This window comes from Vicugna pacos, chromosome 7, assembly GCF_048564905.1.
Source record: "Vicugna pacos chromosome 7, VicPac4, whole genome shotgun sequence".
In the NCBI taxonomy this organism is placed as follows: domain Eukaryota; kingdom Metazoa; phylum Chordata; class Mammalia; order Artiodactyla; family Camelidae; genus Vicugna; species Vicugna pacos.
In genome coordinates, this window is record NC_132993.1 from 64,559,570 (window position 1) to 64,580,173 (window position 20,604).

Genomic DNA, 20,604 nt, shown 5'->3' on the forward strand with positions numbered 1-20,604 from the left:
CTTTTCAATTCCCTTTGATCTTTCTTCCTCTTTTGGGACCCCTATTATGCGAAGATTGGGATGCTTTATATTATCCCATAAGTCCCTTATGCTATTTTCATTATTTTTTATTTGTTTATCTTGTAGCTCTTCTGAATGGGTGCTTTCTGTTGTCCTGTCTTCTAGGTCACTAATTCGTTCCTCTGCATTATCTAGTCAGCTTTGCACAGCTATTAGATCATTCCTCATCTCTGTCAATGAGTTTACCCATTCTACTTGGCTCTTCTTTATAGCTTCAATTTCATTTTTGACATATTTTATATCTCTAAACACTATCTCTTTTAATTCCTTCAGCACTTTGATCACTCCTTTTTTGAAATCTTGATCTAGTAGGCTATCGATATCTATTTCATTGATCTTTCTTTCAGGGGATTTCTCTTGTTCTTTTAATTGGGAATGGTTTCTCTGCTTTTTCATCTTGCTCATACCTCTCTGGCACTGTGGTTTATGGAGAATCAGTTATATTTGGTCCTTAAGGGGTTTATCTATCTAATGCTTATTTAGGAATAAGACTTAGGGAAAAAAGAAAAAATAAGAGAGAGAGAAAGAATTTTAAAAGAAGGGAGAAAGAAGGTTTGGAAACAGTGTATCATGAATAATAGAAGAGCGAGTTGAAGCAGAATATCAACTGGGTTGAGACGTCCTTTTAAAACCTTTAAAAAAAAAGGGGAAAAGATGAAAAGATGTATTTGAAACCTGTGTCTAATCAATAACAGGACATCAAAACCCAAGAGAAATAGAAATGAATTAAGAAGTAAAAATTAAGAGGGTAATAGAAAATAGAACAGGTAAAAACAGATTTAAAAAAAAAAAGGGTGGGGTGTCAGTGTTCTCCTGGAGTCTGTGTGCTTTTAATGTGAAGTCTTTCTGTCTTCCTCATGTTTTGAAAGCTCAGCTTGCTGTTTCCAGAGGCCCTCCGTTGGCGCCCTCTTCTGTGCTGCTCTCAGTACCTGTGGGCAAGCAGATCGCGCCTCCTCCCACCACTGGGTCAGGTGCAGCTGTCCTTTGCTGTGGGCGGGCGATCACTGCCCCTCTCAATGCCGCAGTCAGATGTTGCAGACTGGCCAGGCAGGAGGGCGGGTCGCGCCCCCTCCCAGCACCGTGGTCAGGGGCTGTGTTCCTGTGCCCGTCCTCTCCCGGCGCCGGTCGCTCCGCTGCCGTGTGGCTGCGCGCTCCGCCTCGGGTGGGCGCCCGCAGGTGGGCTCCGGAAAGACCGGGGGACAGCCTTGTCCCTGCTCCGGGCCAAAACTCAGCTCCTTGTTTGTCTTTGCGGAGCAAGTTCTCTGAGGGACCAGGATGGAAAGATCCTACCTGCCTCGGGCTGCAGACAAGCCTCAGTCTGGCCCTTGAGGCTGCTAAGCCCTTTGGTGCGGATGCAGGTTTCGCCCCTGCCCCCGCCTGGGTGCTCAGCGCCGGAGGATGGGGTGGCTGTTCCTCAGCCCCACCTCTCTTCCCCCGAAAACTTTCCGCGGGTTTTCAGAGATGGGGATATGCACCCTTCCCCCCAGGGCACATCAGCCTGTTGTTTTATGGAGGGCCCAGGGTCTTCTGCCCTGTACACCCACAGCCACAGCATGCAGCCCCTTGCAGTCCCCCGGGGCTGCCTCCGTGCAGCCGCCCCCCTCCTCCGCCCAGCTTGTGCAGCCTGGCCCTGCCCTCAGCTGCCGGCCTGCGTCTCAGGCTGGGTGTCGGGGGGACCCTCTGTGCCCCTTTAACTTAGTTCTGTCAGTCAAGGGCTGCTCTGTACAGATCCGAGCCTCGGAGGCTCCCCCTCCATCCCGCTGGCCTCTCAGTTGGAGAGGGGAGACCCAGCGAAGGAGCGCTAGTCCTCCTTTGCTGCTCCCTCCCCCTGGGACCCGTCCTGCTCTGCTTTGCCTTTTGTTTTCTTCTTTCCTTTTCTCCTACCAGATTTTTGGTGTCTTTATCTTTTGAAGAGGGCGATGTTCTGTCGGAGTTCCGCAGGTGCTCTGGTTGGCTGAGTGGGTCTGTGGATGTGAGTCTTGGTGCATTTGTGGGGGAGGGTGAGCTGCGAGCGTCCTTTTACTCTGCCATCTTCTCTCTTCCCCCAGTGGATAAGTATTTTTTATCTCTATACACGACATATCGTGAACAAGGATAACTGTAGTAGACATTTGCATTCAGAAAGGGGCAGAATGGAAACACAACAGTCATCTGCCCATGGAAGTTCTGAAATCTAACTAAGCATGTGTCGCCAGGCTTCTCTATTCTAGAAGCCAAGAATGTTCCTTGATTAGAGACTATTTTAACCCCAGTGAATTGATTCCCTAGTTCATTGTTCTCAACTCTTGGTTTAATCCTCTGAGATCTTTCCTTTTTTTTTTGTTAACAAGAAATGGCCTGTTTGTAATTAAGTTATTTTCTCAGCTTGCTTCTTGCACATAGAAAGCTGGAAGCCTGTTGGTCCTTTTTCATTTTGAATTATAGTCCTTTTTAGTATAAGCAGGAGGTGCATTTGGTAGTACAACTGTCTTAAAACCTTTGTGCATTTCCTATAAATCTTATCAGGGTTTACTACATACCGCCAGAGTCACACCATAACTCTTTCAGATGAATCTTTATATCTGTGTATCAGTATGTTGTGGGACAGTGCCCTTAATGTTGTTAAAGTTCTTTGTCTATCTGAGAGAGTCTATTATGGTCCATCTTAAGTATTTCTGAGGTTAAACAAAGGGTTTTATACCCATATCTTTGATTTGATCTTTGCTTGAGGTCATTTCTTAATTTTGGAATCCTTTGCCAACTGGATAGCCTGGAAATAAGAAATAGGCTTATTTTCCAACCTAGCAACTTTCTTTAAATTCTCCTTGCAAACAATAAGTTTCTTCTAACATTCTTTCTTTTTTTCCCCATTGACTTGTCATGTGCAGTTAGAAACACCCATTGTTCTGACTTTCAATTTCCTCAGCCAGTTCAATAAGTTCATTAGGCACATTTTCTAACTTTCAGATTACTGTATTTTTTTTATCATGCAATGATATGGCATTACTATTATGATTTAACATGTCTACCATTGTATAACAAGGGTTACTCTTTTTCTAGCCTCTGACAGTATTTTCTCCCCTCAACTCCTTTTCAGGGCTCCATTCACAATTTCCTCATCACTTTTTAGACTCCGTGTATCTCCTGATCCAAAACCAATGGTAAATGTTCCAGGTTTTGTTGCAGCATCCCATGTCCAGTGCCAATTATATATCAGTTATCTATTGTTACATGACAAGCCACTTCAAAGCCTAGTGGTGTAACACAAAGCATTCATGTGCTCATAATTATGAGGGTATGCAATTTGGGCTGGACACAAGTGAGTAGCTCTTTTTGCTGTCTCACCTGGGATCATTCATGTGGCTTCAGTTAACTGGCAGCTTGACTGGGGCTGGATGGTCGGAGATGGCCTCACTCACGTATCTGGCAGTTGTTGGTGGGCTGCTGGCTGGTTGATCTGGAGGGCTTTAGCCAGGACAGTGTGGTCACACGGTCTTTCATGCTCCTAGAGTCTGGTCTTCTTCCTGTGGAAGTTCCAGTGCAACATTCCAAGGGGGCAAGAACAGTTGTTGAAAGGTTTCTTGAGGCTTAGACTTAGGAGTCACAGCCATCACTTCCACTACATTCTTCTGGCCCAGTCAGGTGACAGGGATAGCTCAGATTCCAGGTGTGGGGAAATAGTATCTACCTCTTGATGGAAGAACCCTTAAAATCACATTGCAATGTGATAATGTGCCCATGAGGAAGGGAAGAACTTGCATGGCTCTCTTTGTAAACAATCTACCTTAAAAAACAATCTATCATAAATATTTAAAGGTATATTTACACTTTTAAATTAACTAAAATTCTGCAGAATATTCCACTCTTTTGAGTAAGTGTGAAGAGAAGATGGTATACACATAAAAAGTATATTCTGTTCCTTTGGGAGATGAAATACGGGGATAAGTGATTCAAGGCAATATAAAAGCTGGCCTAGAAACAAATGAGCATGTATCTAACTGTCCACTTTTAGACACAGAAAATTACGAAAAAATATCACTCCTTTTCCCCCAAAGCTAAGATTTTCAATCTATTCTCTGACTATATACCTTTGAAATAGTAGCTTCTGATTTTCTCATTTTCTTTCTTCTTGATAGCTTAACATAATACAGTTCTTCATTACCTCTTTATCTCTTGGTCTAGTTTTCCATGAAGCTAGACAACCTTCTTCTAGAGTTTTCAAATAGATTTATCATTTACTTTGAATAATTGAACATTAAAAATATCTTCTTTGAGGCTTTGAAATGTCTTTTTTGTATGTGCCACTTATTACATGATTTACTTTTGTTAGTCACTTTTGGGAAACACCAATTGATGTTTGTTTATTGAGGTTCCATGGGGGAATAAATTTACTGGGTTAATGATAAGACTGTTTTCATAGCTAGAGAAAAAAAAATACCGTTGAGAAAGCCTTTTTGTTTTGGATATACTACATTTACCTGCCCTGTTCAGTGTGAGACTTCCAAAAGATTATGCTTTTAAAACAGAGGCTTCAGGGAGACTAGACTGGAAATAAGGAGAGCCTGCAAATAAAGTAGAGGCTGAAATGAGAAGGAAGGAAAGAATGACAAGGTGAAGCCCAAAACTCTGTTGGTAATAGGAGTTGAGAAGGATTCTGAATAGGCTTTGATAGTAATTTCATTTAAGTGGCAAGAGGCAGAAATTAGCGGGGGAGGAAAGTAAGTTTCATTTATCCTTTTGCAACATTATGCATCTTTTAAAAATGCTTGTAGTTTTGAAGATGATTAAAGCAATTACTGTTCAACTAAATACCTAGTATTTCCTTAGGTATTATATTTGAGCCTTGTCTCTGTGCTAAAAAGCTTTCACTCTGGCATCAGAATGCTGACATATTATGTCGAGATGAGAAACTGAAAAGTCAGCTGCCGTCTTCGCTTGGAGTATGACACTTAATCCTTCATTGAATAACCTTGCAGCTTAGAAAAAAAGTATTTAAGAAAGGTGAGAGACTGAAAAGCTATAAATTTTAAAACTTTCCAGCACCAGTAACATTAAGTTATTGTTGCAGTCCCAGAAATGGTTTATTTGGAATCATTTATTATGTTTGATGAACTCACTGAAAACCATGAAAGGAGCACTCTTTTTCTTTCTGTGCCCTTCTATAATGATACTTACTGTTTGCACAGCAATCATTCAATTTTCAGAGATGCTCACTACCTTCTCCTGCTGATTAAATTCCTGTTTGGTTTCACTGCCGTGTCTGTTGGATTAAATTAACAAGTTCTGTTTGCTTTGGTGAGAATGACCTGCACCAACCTTCAGCTTGTACAAAATAATAATCTGTTCAATGATATATTGATTCAATGCTCTTTATCTTCTTTTAAAGAAATGTGCAGTGAAAATGTTATCTTCTGCTTGCTAGAATTTGAAGACCTTTATAGCTTATTTTAATATGTTGGAGACCTTGATCTTCCACATCTAATAACTCCTTTCTCTCTGCTGTTTTTAATGGCTATTCTTCTAAAGGATCACCAAATCTTGATTACTCTAAGGAAAGACTTGAACATGATCTTTTAGTCTATAAAATGGCTCACTCTTGGAAATTATCTACATCAAAGAGCCAATTAAGAAAGATTAAAACCTTTCTTTTTTAAAAGTAAATCCAATTTTTATTGGATTGCGTTGTTCTGTCCCTTTTTTATTTGCTTTACAGCTAACAGCTAAGATGTTTGAAGAAGTTTTTGAAGAAAATGAATTAAAAATTTTGATATAAAAAGACTTGAAAGTATAACAAGATTTTATAAATTTTACATGGAACCTAAGACATTGCAAGCGTTATAGCAAGCATTAGAAAATTAAAATGACATTTTCTGAATTTCAATAAAAAAGAATGACAATGGTAGAATAAGGAAGAGGGCCTGAGGGCAGAGTAGTGTGGCAAAAACATCAACAATTGATATAATCCAGGGATTAAGCTATGGTATATAGTTTGTGTATTTTCAAATTTATGTATCCCCTTGCCTGCTCATCCCTGTTACTTCATTGTGACAGATAAGGTAAGTGAGGACCAAAGAGATTAAGTAACTTGTCTAAAAGCATGCATGGTACACAGGTGAACTGACATCTACCATTTGACCTAAGTCAGTTTAGCTCTAAAGCTCATTCCCTTCTTAACAAAGCATCCTGTCTCTGAGATCTAACTACTTCCAAATTTTCAACCCTCTGCTCTACTTTCTGCACAAAAACATGACCCATGATTCTGCCTATCCTGTAATAGCCACACAATAACATAGGTTATTTGGGAAACTTTCTAGTTGTGACTATATTAGGTTTTTATCTTATGTACCTACAGAGGAACTGTCATCTCCATCTACACAGTCCTTCCTGCCCTTCTCTCCACTTCTCTACTGCCTCAGTGCCACCCTTGGTGTAAGGTGATCTCGGGTACGGCAGGTGCTTTACCCCACAACCTTTATCAATTGTTCTTTCCATCTGAGGTCCTGCTATAGTGAGTGAGAAATAAATTTATTGAACTTATAAGACAGAACAACCAAGCTCCTTTAATACTGACATTCAAGGCAACGTGTTTATTTACAAAACCAAAGCAGTTACAGTAGGTTTGAAAGGAACACTTTAATCGGCAGAACTATGTATCTGAACAAATCATATTTATTGACAGATCAGATAGATACATAAATCCTATTACTGCATTACCCACAAGATAATTAATACCTCTCTTTCTTATCTCTGAACAAATTGTTTGGCCAGTCTGAATATCCAACTTTACCTTCTTAGATATCATGAAATAATTCCATATCTTTCTCAGTTGTAATTTCCTGGCACCCCCCAGAACCATTCCTCACTTTCTTGTTTGCCATCCCCACCATCCTGAAGTCTGTGGGCCAGTCTGATGTTCTTGACTTTCTGTTGGCCTTTTTCCTGATTGTGTATTGCTCAGAGTAGTCTACCACTTCCCCTGGAGGTAACCACACAGCAGAGGGTCGGGTAAAGAATTTGGTCAGGCCGTCTCTGAGCCCTTTGGTTTTCTTGTTGAACTTGAAGGGAACTCTGCCATCTCTGCAGTCATCCAAGCCATCTGTTTGCTCTAAATATCCTTATGATGATGCTGATTGGCTGGAGAGAGTGATTTTAGGTTTCCAACCTCCTCCAGGCCCTGTTTGAATTTTGCTGAAGGGAACTTTTGATACCACGTTTTGTTTCTTTAACCTGTTTTTTTGGGATGTCCTGTTGGATTAGCATAGCACCATTTTATCTGTGCCACTTTCTTTTATAGAAGTTTTCGTCCTTTTTTCCTAGGTCAACATATTGGGCCCGTCCATGTGCCTTTTGGCATCTGGGTGAGTGGCAGCTCATAATGCTTCATGTGAAAACTTCAGTCACAGGAAATACAACAGAGCATGTTATCTGCATTTCTGCCTTGACCTCCACGGGGGTCTCATGGTTTACCCTCGATGAGATGCACTGCCACTGAAAGGCCCCCACTTTAACCTGAGTTAAGGGGAGGAGACTTTGAACAAGACCGATGACCACTATTGCCACAGTTGGCGCAAGAGATGACTTCTGCTTCTTTTCTCCATTTTGTTCTTTTGTACCAAGACTTTACCCCACAACCTGTACCAATTGACCTTTCCCTCTGAGGTCCTGCCACGTTTTTAGTGATCAGTAAACAGTCTTCCATCTTTAAAGATATCCACAGACTTCTCTTATTTCTCAGTTTGGAGGATCTTTTATGTTAGTTTAGAGACAGTTCTGCCTCTTCAAATTTCTTTTGTCTCAGCGGGGAGAGTACATCTCAGTGGTAGAGTATGTGCTTAGTGTGCACGAGATTCTGGGTTTAATCCCCTTCATCTCCATTTTAAAAATAAATAATTAATTCACTAAACCGAATTATCTCCTTCCAAATGTAAATAAATAAAATTTTTAAAAAGTTTCTTTTAACTCCACCAATCCTACTTTCTTCCATGTCACATATCTTCGCTGAGGTAAAGAGGTACAGGGTTCTCTTTGTCTCTGGGGGAGGGGAAAGGAGAAAGGGAGGAACAAAAATTCAGATTTTAAAAATTTGCCTGCCATGGTATTATGCTCAGTTTCTGTGTTTCCCCATCCTGGCTGTCGAATTTCGTGGACACAGGATTGCTATTTCTTATTTGGCATCATACAGAATGAATAAAAACATCTTTTCTACTTTTTCCCCAAGAGGAATGATGCTCTTCAGTGATGTCAGTCTGCAGGGAGTGCCTGTATAAAATTTAGCTGACACAGAATCAGTCCTAGGAAGATAATGTTGATACCAACCAACAAGCTGTGGCAGTAGGAGTGAAAGGATTTAGGGAGAGTGGCAGCTGGACAAAGGGTCTCTCTTTTTGATGTGCCTCTGACATGGGTCTAGAACATTGGTGATGTCTTTCTTAGCCTATTGATGGTCATTGCCTGGGATGGATTTCAAGTCTTGGAATTTGCCTTTGGTTTGTTAAATTCTCTGTACCATTGTTGCCTCTTACTGACATTCATAATCTCTCAGTACTTTTATTTTTCTTTGTAAAAATAAGAGTTTCGTACTCATGCACTGTGAGAGAGTGCTGAGGTCAGTAGGCTAACACTTTTTTAAGGCCCGATTTATTAGTATTCTTCCACTCCCCCTCAGGTTATCTGCAAAAGAATTTCAATCACTCAACCTTTCTTTTGTACTTGAACATAACTCTTGAGGGCATTTCTTTTTCCCCTCAAGTGGGTAGTATTTTTTTTTTTTTACTGTCCTTTTCACTGACACTATGCCAGTATCAAAGAAATGATTTCCAAGTAGTTGTGTAAAAGTTGAGGTTTCCAATTGATTTTTGCAGTTCTTTTCTGCAAATTGAGGTTGAGGAGCAAACATACATACAGAATGGTTGTAATACATTGAACAGAAAGCGAAAGGGGGCTTGTAACTGGGGCTGTGTCCTGACCAGTTGATTTGGGACTGACATTGATGAAGGACAACATTCTGCAGTAAAGAGTGATGAGGTAACTGGCTATTACTCAGATCGCTGTGTTTTTGTACTTGGTTGCTGTCTGTGAGCAATGATAAGGATTACGGTGGCTTTCCAAACTATGCCATAGCATTTGTAGTGATGCTAGGCCTTGAACAAGTCTTATTATGGGTTGGCTATTCGTCTCTTCAGAGGAAACTAAAAGACACTTGAACAATATCCTAGGATGAATTTTTGGTGAGAGATTTCTACATTAAAACAAAACAAAGTAAAAGAAAATTTACCCACTGTATGAGATTATCAGAAGGAGCTGTGATGCATTTTGGTTTTTTTCCTTAAAAGGAGTGATAGACTGTCAGAATTTGGAGATGACATCATAGACTGCCATGGGTTTGGTTTGTGAAAAAATTATTATTTATCTGTTTTGGGATAAGAGCTTTCCCTTGGTGATTCAGTAAAAGGTTAAAAGTAAAATGACAAAAAGCTGGTAAACCTCCTACTCTGGCAGTGCTACCTGGGATGGGCAGATGGACTCATTAACATTAGAGCATCTTCTTATTTATTATTCCTAGGTGTCTTTGCAGTCAAATTTTAGTTTCAGCTATTCCTCTCTTTTTCTTGCTGTAGTAATTTCTCTCCCCTCTTGGCCTTGGTTGTTTGATGTGTTCATTTCTCTTGGGAGTGATGTTGCATATTTTTCCTCATCAGCTCTGAATTTTACTTTTTCTACCATCCTTTAAGTTCCATCTACTTTTACCTTATATTTCAAGGAAGAAACCAGTGACTACTTGCTGTGTGTGCACCTTATTCCTCCTATTGTATATATTTTAGACACTTCACTTATGTGACTTAGTGGAAGGAGGAAGAGGTATTTTTTTTCTTTTTTCAGTCTTCATAGTGAAGCTGAGCACAAATATTGTTTCCCACAAATTAGCATGAGTTTGTTGACAAAAAGTGAATTATAGCTCTGTCTCCTGATTGCTAAGTCTGTGTATATTTGAGCTACTGTGACTATCGGATGCTGAGTGTGAAGTGAATAAACCGTAATATCTCTTGTGACTTACTGCCTGGGAAGATGGCAGAAGATGGCATAGAGGTGTCATGGAGCCACAGAAATGGAAGCTACCACTTTAAACAGATGTGACTTTCCTCACAAAAATGAGTTCAAAATTCTCACTTGTTTTTTTAACAAGAAAAATGTTGCTTCTGCAGAGAGGATATCCCCGTCGTAAGAGGCAGATGCATCTGGAGCCCTCAGACTACAGAGGCAGAGAACTTTAGCACCATGCCACCTGCACAGGCTTGACAAGCACGGAAGAATGTAAGTTATCTGCTATTAGTTCCTGGAATTTCTCTTCCCCACTCACTTCAAATGTGTTCTGGCCTGACCTGCTCAACCACTTCCCCTCCTAGGCTTTCCAAAGTGGGTTATGTTTGATAGTCAGTATTTGAGATTTTATGATGGAGAATTAGGAAGGAAAGGGAAACCAGAGAGGAACTTCTGGAAGAAGTTTTGTCTTGTTTTTGGTTTGGGGCAGGAGTGGGTTGGAGCACAGCTGTTATGTGAGAGCAGAAGTGAAAGCAGAAAATTGTGATAAAAAGGATCATCTTTTGTTAGGGTAGTCTTTTTTTTCTACCATGTTTGACAAATTCAAAGATAAGATTTGTTATTTTGGCTTGAAATCATATCTGTGTTCAGTGTTCATGGACATTCAACACAAAGAAAACGGACTAGACAGTTACATGGCTTGAACTATAGTGAGCGATTATTTTTACCATCTTAGGTGAAGCTTGAGGCCAATACTGGTCTGTTAATGTCTGCCTGTAATTGGTTACCTGTTGTGTGCCAGAGACTGTGTTAAGCAGTTAACATGTCAATGCCGGTCATCCTGTCAACAAGCCTGTAAAAGAACCTAAAACCGTTTGCCTCAACAGTACAAAGTTTTAAAAAATTAAAACGCAAAAGTGAAACGCTCAGTACAAGAACCAAGTCAAAAGTTAAAGTCTCCTTTGCTTCTCCTCTCATCTTTTAGGCATTGCCACCAGAGTTAAGTAGTTCATGTGCTGAATGAAATACATGGTATAATTCCATTTCTGTATAGAAAATCCCCAGACCTACGCTTGTTTGAACTGTATAGGCAAAAAGTGATTCTAAAGGAAAGTAGTCTTTTATGTATATAATCCATTTGTGCTTGAGCTAGTTTTTAATTTCAAGTAGTCTAGTTGGAATGTAAAATAAATTTTACTTGAGTCCACCTTCCTAAAATTTAAATGTCATTTTCCATCTATGTATTAGTGAAGATCCATTCAGGAAAACAGGAACCACACCAGGTATTTCAACACAGTCTAACCTAGGGATTGGTTAAGTAAAGCTGAAAGAGCAAAACGGGAAAGTCCAGCCATAACAACTGTAGAAAGCACAGCTTTCTGGAGCACACAAGCAAAGACGTTAGGATTTTCAGAGTCTAGAAGAGTATGGATTGTGTAAATTGGGACTCAGATTACTGGGCAGGAGGCATGACTTACTGTAAGTCATCTGAGAAGGGTGCAGTGACGCTAGTGCTAGGAATGCCAGTGCTGGTGTTGGGATGAAGGGCCAGTGCTGGACAAGAGAGACGGGAACAGGAAGGAGTAATTCCTTTTTTGCCTCTGCCTTCCAGTCTCAAGAGTAGTTTTCACGGTCTTAGCCTCAGGATCACAAGAGTGTAACATGATAGATTTGGAGCTAAGCAATAAAAGCTTTATAACCAGCACAGTATTTTTGATCATTTAAAGGCACTTCTGAATGTAGAGTTTTTAGATCACAGCTTAGATCTGACAGCAGTCCTTATAAGTGGCCAAAATTTGGCAATAGACATGGAGGAAACCAATTTAATTGGGATACAACCTTTACTAGTTACAATTCTTTCTCCAGGAAATGGTGGGTCCAATGCCTGCAAGTATTAATTTGATTAATGGTGAGAATGTTTCTACCTCTTAGATTTAGCTTATAATTAAATGATTTGAAAGATACTACTTCTTAGTATCAATTGCAACGCCAAGATTTAGAACAATTTTTAACACATTGTGTACTGTAAATAACTTCTACAGTTCTCATGGGTGAGAATGTGGAACCTACAATCACATTTCTATTACTGCAATCCAGTGCTCTAAATGAAGACTTGTGGCCCCGGGTTTTCTTGGGTGGCCAAGTCACACTTATGCATTTGAAATCAGTGTAACATTAATTTTATTCATATAACTATCTATATCAGGAGTAATCTTAAGGGAAACATCTCAGAGGGACAAAGTATATGTTTGGCATTTTCCTTAATAGCAGTGCATAAGAACTTCAGAACTTTTCACCTGCTTCTCGTATGCCCCCTCCCAGGCCCTCAGCTTTTATTGAAGGTGTGCTGTGTGTGGGTGAGAGCAGGAGTGGGGAAGGATTTTTGGTTGGCTTGATGATCTGCCTTAGTCTGCTTAAGCTGCCATAACAGAATATCACGGACTGAGTGGTTTAAACAACAGAAGTGTATTTGATCACAGTCTGGAGGTTGGAAGTCTGAGATCAAGATGCCAGCTCAGTCGTTTTTGATGAGGGTTCTCTTTCTGGCTTACAGATGGTTGCCTTCTCCCTGTGTCCTCATATGGCTGTTCCTCTGTGATACCAGAAGAGACAAAGTGAACTCTCTGGTGTCTCTTCTTACAAGGACACTAATTCAATCAGATCAGCTCTCCCTCCCCAGCCCTACTGCCCCCATGACCTCATTTAACCTTAATAACTTCCTCAGAGGCCCTGTCTCCAAATACAGCTATAGTGGGGGTTAGGGTTTCAATATCTGATGAATTTGGGGAGGATACATTTAGGCTATAATGCAGATGAATTCTGCTTCTTTGATATTCTCAGCATAAGTTCTAGGCACCTCATTTCCTTCTTTGTAAAGGTCAAGGGAAACACTTCAAACTACCTAGAGCTAATGATGGAAGTTGTATTTCCTGCAGTTAATTTCTCTACTAATAACTGCAATGTCTGCTCTTAATTTTTCTCTAGAGTAGTCTAATTTTACTTTCGATTCTTATTACTGAATTTAAGAGAAACTAAAAGGTAAATTCGTCTGTAGCCATATAATATTCTCTTAGTACATGACATAATTTTACATAAAACATTTCTAGCTTAGTATTTAAAAAGGCACTGCTAGTTTTACTGTATCTTAGTTTTCCCTTCAAGCCTCCAGTGGACAAGGGGGTATTTGTATGGAGTCCAGAGGAACCTTGTACATCTATAGAATTTTTTTTAATTGAAGTATAGTTGATTTACAACTTTGTGTTAGTTTCCGGTGCACAGCATAGTGATTCAGATATATATATATATATTCTTTTTCATTATTGGTTATTACAAGCTACTGAATATAGTTCCCTGTGCTATACAGTAGGACTTTGCTATTTATCTATTTTATATATAGTACTTAATATCTGCTAATTCCAAACTCCTGATTTATCACTCCTCCCCTTTCCCCTTTGGTCATCAGTTTGTTTTCTATGTCTGTGAGTCTGTTTCTATTTTGTAAATAAGTTCATTTGTATCATTTCTTAAATTCCACATACAAGTGATACCATATGATATTTATCTTTATCTGACTTACTTCACTTAGTATGATAATCTCTATGTCCATACATGTTGCTGCAAATGGCATTATTTCATTCATTTTATGGTTGAGTAGTATTCTATCTTCTTTATCCAGTCATCTGTTGATGGACATTCAGGTTGTTTCCATGTCTTGGCTATTGTAAACAGTGATGCTGTGAACATTGGGTTGCATATATCTTTTCAAATTAGAGTTTTCTACAGATGTATGCCTAGGAATAGGATTGCTGAATCATATGCTGAGTCTATTTTTAGTTTTTTTTAAGGAAGCTTCATACTATTTTCCATAGTGGCTGCACCAGATTACATTTCCACCAGCAGTATAGGAGGATCCCCTTTTCTCCACACCCTCTCCAGCGTTTACTGTTAATGGAAGGATTTTTAAAAATACATTATTTGGTGGTTTAAAATCATAGGACTGTACACAGGCTACATTGTGACAATAGAGCTGCCCCACTCCTTCCACACTCTAATAAAGCAATTATCACTGGGATATAAAAATATATTCTGAATCTTATTTGAACATTCTTTTGATATTTAGTCTATATTAGCACATAAATGCAAATTGCTTGCTGTGTTTTCCCTTGTGAGGCTTATAAGCATGCCCAGAGGTTATTTAACACAATGCATAAATGAAGTATAATTTAAAGCAGTGCAATAAAATGCCTGATTTTCTATCCTCTATTGGGAAGAGCAAATTGATCACTGGAGAGTACAATGAGTAGAATAGCTACTAGAACCAAAGAATCCTCAAATTTGCATTTTAATTGAATAAAATCCTGAGATATTCTTCTTCTATCAAAAGGAGAATTTACTGAAATCTCAAGAGAGTTCAGTGTCATTACTCTCCAGCTCTATATATTTTTCAAATCTACTGAAAGAGAAGATTGAATGTGAGAATTTTGCCTTTCAAAGTTAATATTTTTTGCAAATTGAAGTGCTACTTAATTATATTAAGTGGAGACATATTATGTGCCAGAAACTATGCTAGGCACTGGGGATTTTAAAAAGATGAATAAAATAATAATCAGGTATTTATAATATATGAACTATATATATGCCCACAAATATTACAACATGGTGGGACTACTCAAATCATAGAAGAATATGCTTGGTAAAGAGGTGATATAGTGGAGGGAATGATTAACCAAGACTCTTAGAAGGTGGAAGGTCCATAGAAGAGCTTAACAGAGGATGTGATTCCTAACATTGATACTCAGCACCGATTTCCTTCTCTTCAGTGTCCCTATACCTTGATAGAGGTTGAAAGGCTAAAAACTGTAATGAGGTGCAGTAGCGCACAATTTGCAAAGCAGGAACGAATAGAATCATTCTCCCTTCAGCAGTGATGCCAGCTGACATATAAGGATCCAGCAAACATTGTTTTTCTTTTTTTACAGTGATCAGATTTCTTGTTTCACTGCCAAGTCATCCCTCTTGGCTGTAGGGGCAGCTGTGACATAGGCAGTAGTTCTGGTAGCTTTCTGACCTCTGACTGTCAGCAGCAGCTCTCAATTTCTGGATCACACCTGCAGAGTTGTGACCTGAAAGCTTATTGGTGGCCCCTGATTTGTGTTACTCTAATCCTCTCAACTGTTTCTTTGACACTTCATTCCCTGCATTCAATGCCTTCCTATCCGATATCCCTGGAGTGGCTTCTCTTTCCTACTGTGAACTCTGACTGATACAAAGGGTTTGGAAGATGAGTAGGAGCTCACTAAGTGAACAAAGGAAGAGAGGTTTATCGCATGCAAAACAAGCAGAATGAACAAATTAATTGGGGGCATGAAACACTATGGTATGTTAATATGAATCAAAGTAAGTTGTTATTGATGGAGGGTAAGGAAATGGGAGAGAGGAAGTGAGGTTGGCACATTAAAAAAAAAGGAGATAATATAGTGAGTTGTATGCTTTCTTTTTAAAATATATATATTTATTGAAGTATGTAGTCAGTTTACAATGTTGTGTCAATTTCTGGTGTACAGTATAATGCTTCAGTCATAAATGAACATACATATGATTTGTTTTCATATTCTTTTTCACCATAAGTTACTACAAGATATTGAATATAGTTCCCTGTGTATGCTTTCTTAAAGCTGGAATTAGGTATTGAGTTAATTTATCCAGGGTGTAGTGCTATGAAGTCTGCATTTTTATGTAGCCTGTTTTCATGACTCCATGGAGGACTAACCAGGGGAAGGTGGTTCAGATGGGAGAGAAGGCCCAGGGAATCATGTGGAGTCAGAGATTACTAAAGAGAAAATTTGATTCAAGTTTAGGTCTTTGAATTAAGTCATTAATATTTTTTTCAGGGAAAATGTTCTTAAGAAAATGCATGGTGCTAATTTGTTTTCCATTATAGCAAGAAGTAAGGTTTCAGAAAAAATTTCTTATTTATGCTCAGAGTACATATCCTTTCTTTGCTATCCAAAATAATCTCCAGCTTTACATATTTTAGATTTTCTGAAAAAAAATCTTAAAAGGAAAAAGAGCTACTCATCTGTGCAGAAAGGGGATATTCTTGTCTTCCTTTGACGTTTGCATCAATTTAAATGAAAATTTCTTTTTAAAGCATACATACATTTATCCAAACTTTTCTTCCTGTAAATTATTGTAGCATAGGGTAGGAAGAAGCAAGATAATAGGACAAGAAGTGAGGACAGCAAGGAAGGATGTATTTGGCTGTGAGAATCAGGATTGGCATGGTTAGTCTGGGCACGCAAAGCTATTGCCAAGCTGTTGGAGGAAACTGTTAAGCTTGCTTCATTTGCTCACTCCACACCTTTTCTTTGCAGCTTTTTTCTACACAGTACTCTCTTGGAAATGAGCCTCTGACTTCTATTCCCTAGCCCAAGAGAAGCTGAACAGGCAACACAGAACACTAGGAAACCTAATATTTGCAAAAAAGCTTGAAAACTATGTATGCCTTTAAACAGGCAAACAAAAGCAAGGGAACATTTTTCTTTTCATAGTCAGACTCTGTGCTTTAAACTTCTAAAAAGGAGGTAGTAGGAAGTGGTTTAAATTTGGGCAAGTGTCTTAGTCAAAATACCAAAGACTGGGTGGCTTTTAAACAGCAGAAATTTATTTATCACAGTTCTGGAGGCTGGAAATCTGAGATCAGGGTGCCAGCATGGTTGAATTCCGGTGAGAACCCTCTTCCAGTTTGCAGACTGCCAACTTCTCACAGTGTCCTCACATTACGGAGAACAGAGAATGGAAGCAAATTCTCTCCTGACTCTCATAAGGGCACTAATCCCATTCATGGGGTCTTCCCCCTCATGACCTCATTTATTTCTAATTACCTGTCAAATGCCCCACCCTCTAACGCCATCACATGAGGGGGAGGGTTTCAGCCTGTGAATTTTGGAAAGACACAATGTTACGTCCATAACAGTGGGTCTTTTCTGCACCCTTGACAAAGATGGACTTTGAAGAAAGGAGAATGTTCTCTCTTTTTGTGCACAAGACCTGTCTGGCCTTTTGCAGAGAAGTGGAGTTGTGTGCCAATAGACATTTGTCTATAAAAGAGCAATTCTATATGTAAACTGAAATGTAATATAGATATGTTTTCTTGATAAACATTATTTATTGAATCATTTATCATTTGTCAATAAAAGAATTCCTAAAAGAAACATTCTAAAGAATGAGCATATTTATACTATGGAATGAAAGTTATTTGTAATCTTCTAAATTATCAACTCAAGTATAAAGGAATATTGAAGAATAATTATTGCATGGTAGGATTCTGATCTTAATTTTCAATCCCTTCAAAATCAGGTTGGGGAACTCCTTAGCTATACTGTTCCCTCCTCTCATCATCTAGATTTCCCAGTCACTCTTTGTGAACGATGTCCATCTCTGAAAGAATGTTTATTTATCAGATCTTTGAATTTTAAGATCAGAGTTTTTTTAAACTCGTTTATAAAGTTGAAGAAAGCCCTGTAATTAATTGATGTAGTAGCATTTGCACTGTCATCACTGACAACTCTACAGATGCACACATTTTGGGGCCTAGAGGATTTCTATCTCTTTCATCATCTTGAAAAATGTCAATATCTAGAGGAATTATTTCCTTTTTCATGTGGGAGCTCACCACGTATGTGCTTTGTCCCTCTCTATTCTGTGACTTCTCAGATCTTTGAAACCCTTGTATCACTCTCTCGTTATCTACAATTGTAATAGAAGTGTTCTAGTGCCTGGAGTTTTTGGAAAAAGGAGAAAAAAACTTTTAAGATGAGATGACCTTCCCCCAATATATAGTGATCCCTCCACAGTGCCAAAGTTGTGACTTGAGAATTTGCACATCAGGTCATCAGGAAGTGCTGAAGTATAGCAACTTGGGAGGTTATGTTTAACTGTTTCTTGGCTACTTTTGTGCAGGCTGTCATCCTTTATGCAGACGACTCGCTGTTCCCAAATCATTGCACTTTATTTCCTCCCCGCTTGATCACACAGTTCCCTGAGCCTGAAATGCCTTTCAACTTCATTTCTTACTTGTCACGCTGCTATCCATCATTTGAAATCAAGTTAAAAAGGCTCCTTCTTCATGTTGCCTTTTCCACCAACTCTAGATTTAACTGATCCTGCCTTGCTTTGAAACTCAGACCCCTTAATCTTACTATGTTGATGATATTATAAAGTATAATTTTTGGTTACTTGCCTTATCACCCATGTTATCTTAGAGAAATATACCTGATTATTTTCTCCAAAAGTATTCAAAGTAGTTCTCTCTCTTACTAAAGGTAAGCTCCTGAGAACAAGATTCTTATATAAGATTGTGTCAATTATTGTAACAGATACATCCCCAAATCAAAATAGTTTAGCACAACTGACGTTTATTCTCACTCTTACAACACTTCAGTGTGATCTCTGGCAGACAGTCTTCTGTACGTTGATGTAGCCACCAGGCTTTTCCCATCTTGGGGCACTGCCGTCTTCAACATGTGGCTTCCAAGGATGCCATGTAATGACAAGAGTGAGTAGACAGGAAGCCTAGGCTTCTTAACCAGGTTGGCCCAAAGGGTGGACTTCTCTTCTGCTTACACTTCGTAGTCACCTGGCTATGGCTAGATGCAAAGAAAGACCAGGAAATAGAGCGTCTGTCTAGAAGATGCTTCCCTGACACTGTGAGGTGGGAACACAGATCTTTGTTGAACAGGTAGTTCTACCACAACTATTGTAATAGTCTCTACGCTCCCTTGCCCATTGGAGGTGCTTTAATGTATGTTTGCTAAAAAACAAAAAAAAATGAATCAATAAGTGTGTACCACGTCAAGGGGAAAGGCATTTAGAAGATGAGAGCCACAGCTTAGCACGTGTTTTGTGGCTACTGGACGTAAGGGTTCACAGACTTAATGTGGGTGGGAGAGCAGCTCTTTACTCTAAGGGAGAAATAATAAGTTTGGTACTTATTTCTGTGCTTTAACCATGCCTTGATCCTAAGGTCACAGAGTATTCTACAGAGATAGTGATGAATACTTATGAAAATATGTAATCATCTTTTTTTTTCTGAGTATCTTGTATCATTTTTGTGCTTTAAAAAATCACTTATTTGCCCCAAGAACATTCTAGAAGGTATATTTCTACTTTAGAAAAAGAATTGTTCTCATTGTTGGACAAATACCCATTTGTTCTCATGATTAAAGAAGTGTTCTCTTACCTTGGAAGAGACACATTTCTGAGAGGCAGGGACAGAATCACTGAATTTCTAAGGGGATGAAATTCTTTTCTCCACAGGAAAGATTCATTGGGACTGCTTTTGCTATTTTTTTCTTATCAAGAGGCACTAGATAGGATATCTGTTCAAAAGTGTATAATATTTCGAAGTGACAAAGTGTCATATGCACAGTCTGAGGGAGAATATCTCTTAATGCAGCATATTTCTTGGAAGCCTCTAGCATCCATTAAATTGCACAAGTGAACAAAATTGATAGCTGTTCAAAAAAAATTAAAGCATCAGCCCTGGTATGTTTAGAGTCTGCAAGTAAAACAAAACACTTTAGATCTGAGCTTCCACTTCATTTTGTATGTGTGTTTACTCAGGAATTGTTATGCCTTATCACTTTTATCGTTCTGTTATCACAGCTGTGTGAAAAATTACAGTTGGAGCCGTGCTCATGTTTTTACGGAAATGCATTTTATTTCATGCTATGAAGCAGATTGCTAACGTTTGCTACTTTTATTATTACGGCTCCGCGACTCCCTCCATTCTGGCTAAGGTTGTGTCAGTATTTCTGGGGAAAAAAAAAATCCTTTTTATTTATGTATTTGTTTTTATTCTATGATTGCCTTAGCTAAGCAGAGGTGAATCTCAGAAGAACTCATGCTACGTTAAAAAATTGGACAAATAAAACCTAAGCACCAAACACTGACTATAAATTCCCCACAACAAATATTGCCTCTAAAAGGAAGGTCAAGTTCAAAGAGGGTTATTTCCACAGGATTTGGTAAGAAGGGACATTTAAATTGTGACTTAACCACTCAGGTTCTTGAAACTGAGAGTGATATTATAATATCGCAGATTTCAAGAAATCAGATGAACTGTTGGAAAATATAATCTGGCTTGAAATTTGGTGCACAGATCTTTACCTGGAAGTGCATGTAAAACTTGAGCTGATGGGGCTTCTGGCTGTGTGATATCCTTTGGAAAGGGAACTGAGCTTCCTTTTTCACCACTGTAGTTTAAAAGGTATATTGCTCATTCGGGCTTGCTAGAGTAGGGATCACCATCGGTGCTTGGGAGCATAATTTTAGTTCTTTTTCTATATTTGGCATGGAAAGGGGTGATGCTGTTTACTTTTTCAAGTCACCCTGCTTGCCACGCTACTGGTAAAATAACTGGGAGATGTAATCCAACAAGCAAACATTTAATAGTTTCAGATTTTAAACTAATCTGTCTTTGCCTCATGGTAACCCACTCATCCATAAATATGGACAGAAATGTGG

The 20,604-nt window shown here is 39.0% G+C and overlaps 1 long non-coding RNA gene across 2 annotated transcripts in view; it reads left to right on the forward strand.

Moving 5' to 3' along the window:
• LOC140697438 (uncharacterized) overlaps window positions 1-20,604 on the forward strand; it is a 432,985-nt gene that overhangs the window by 73,974 nt on the left and 338,407 nt on the right. For both annotated transcript variants that reach the window (XR_012074526.1, XR_012074527.1), the window contains exon 2: window positions 10,242-10,350. This is a non-coding gene — a long non-coding RNA (uncharacterized lncRNA). The remainder of the gene's footprint in view (window positions 1-10,241; window positions 10,351-20,604) is intronic.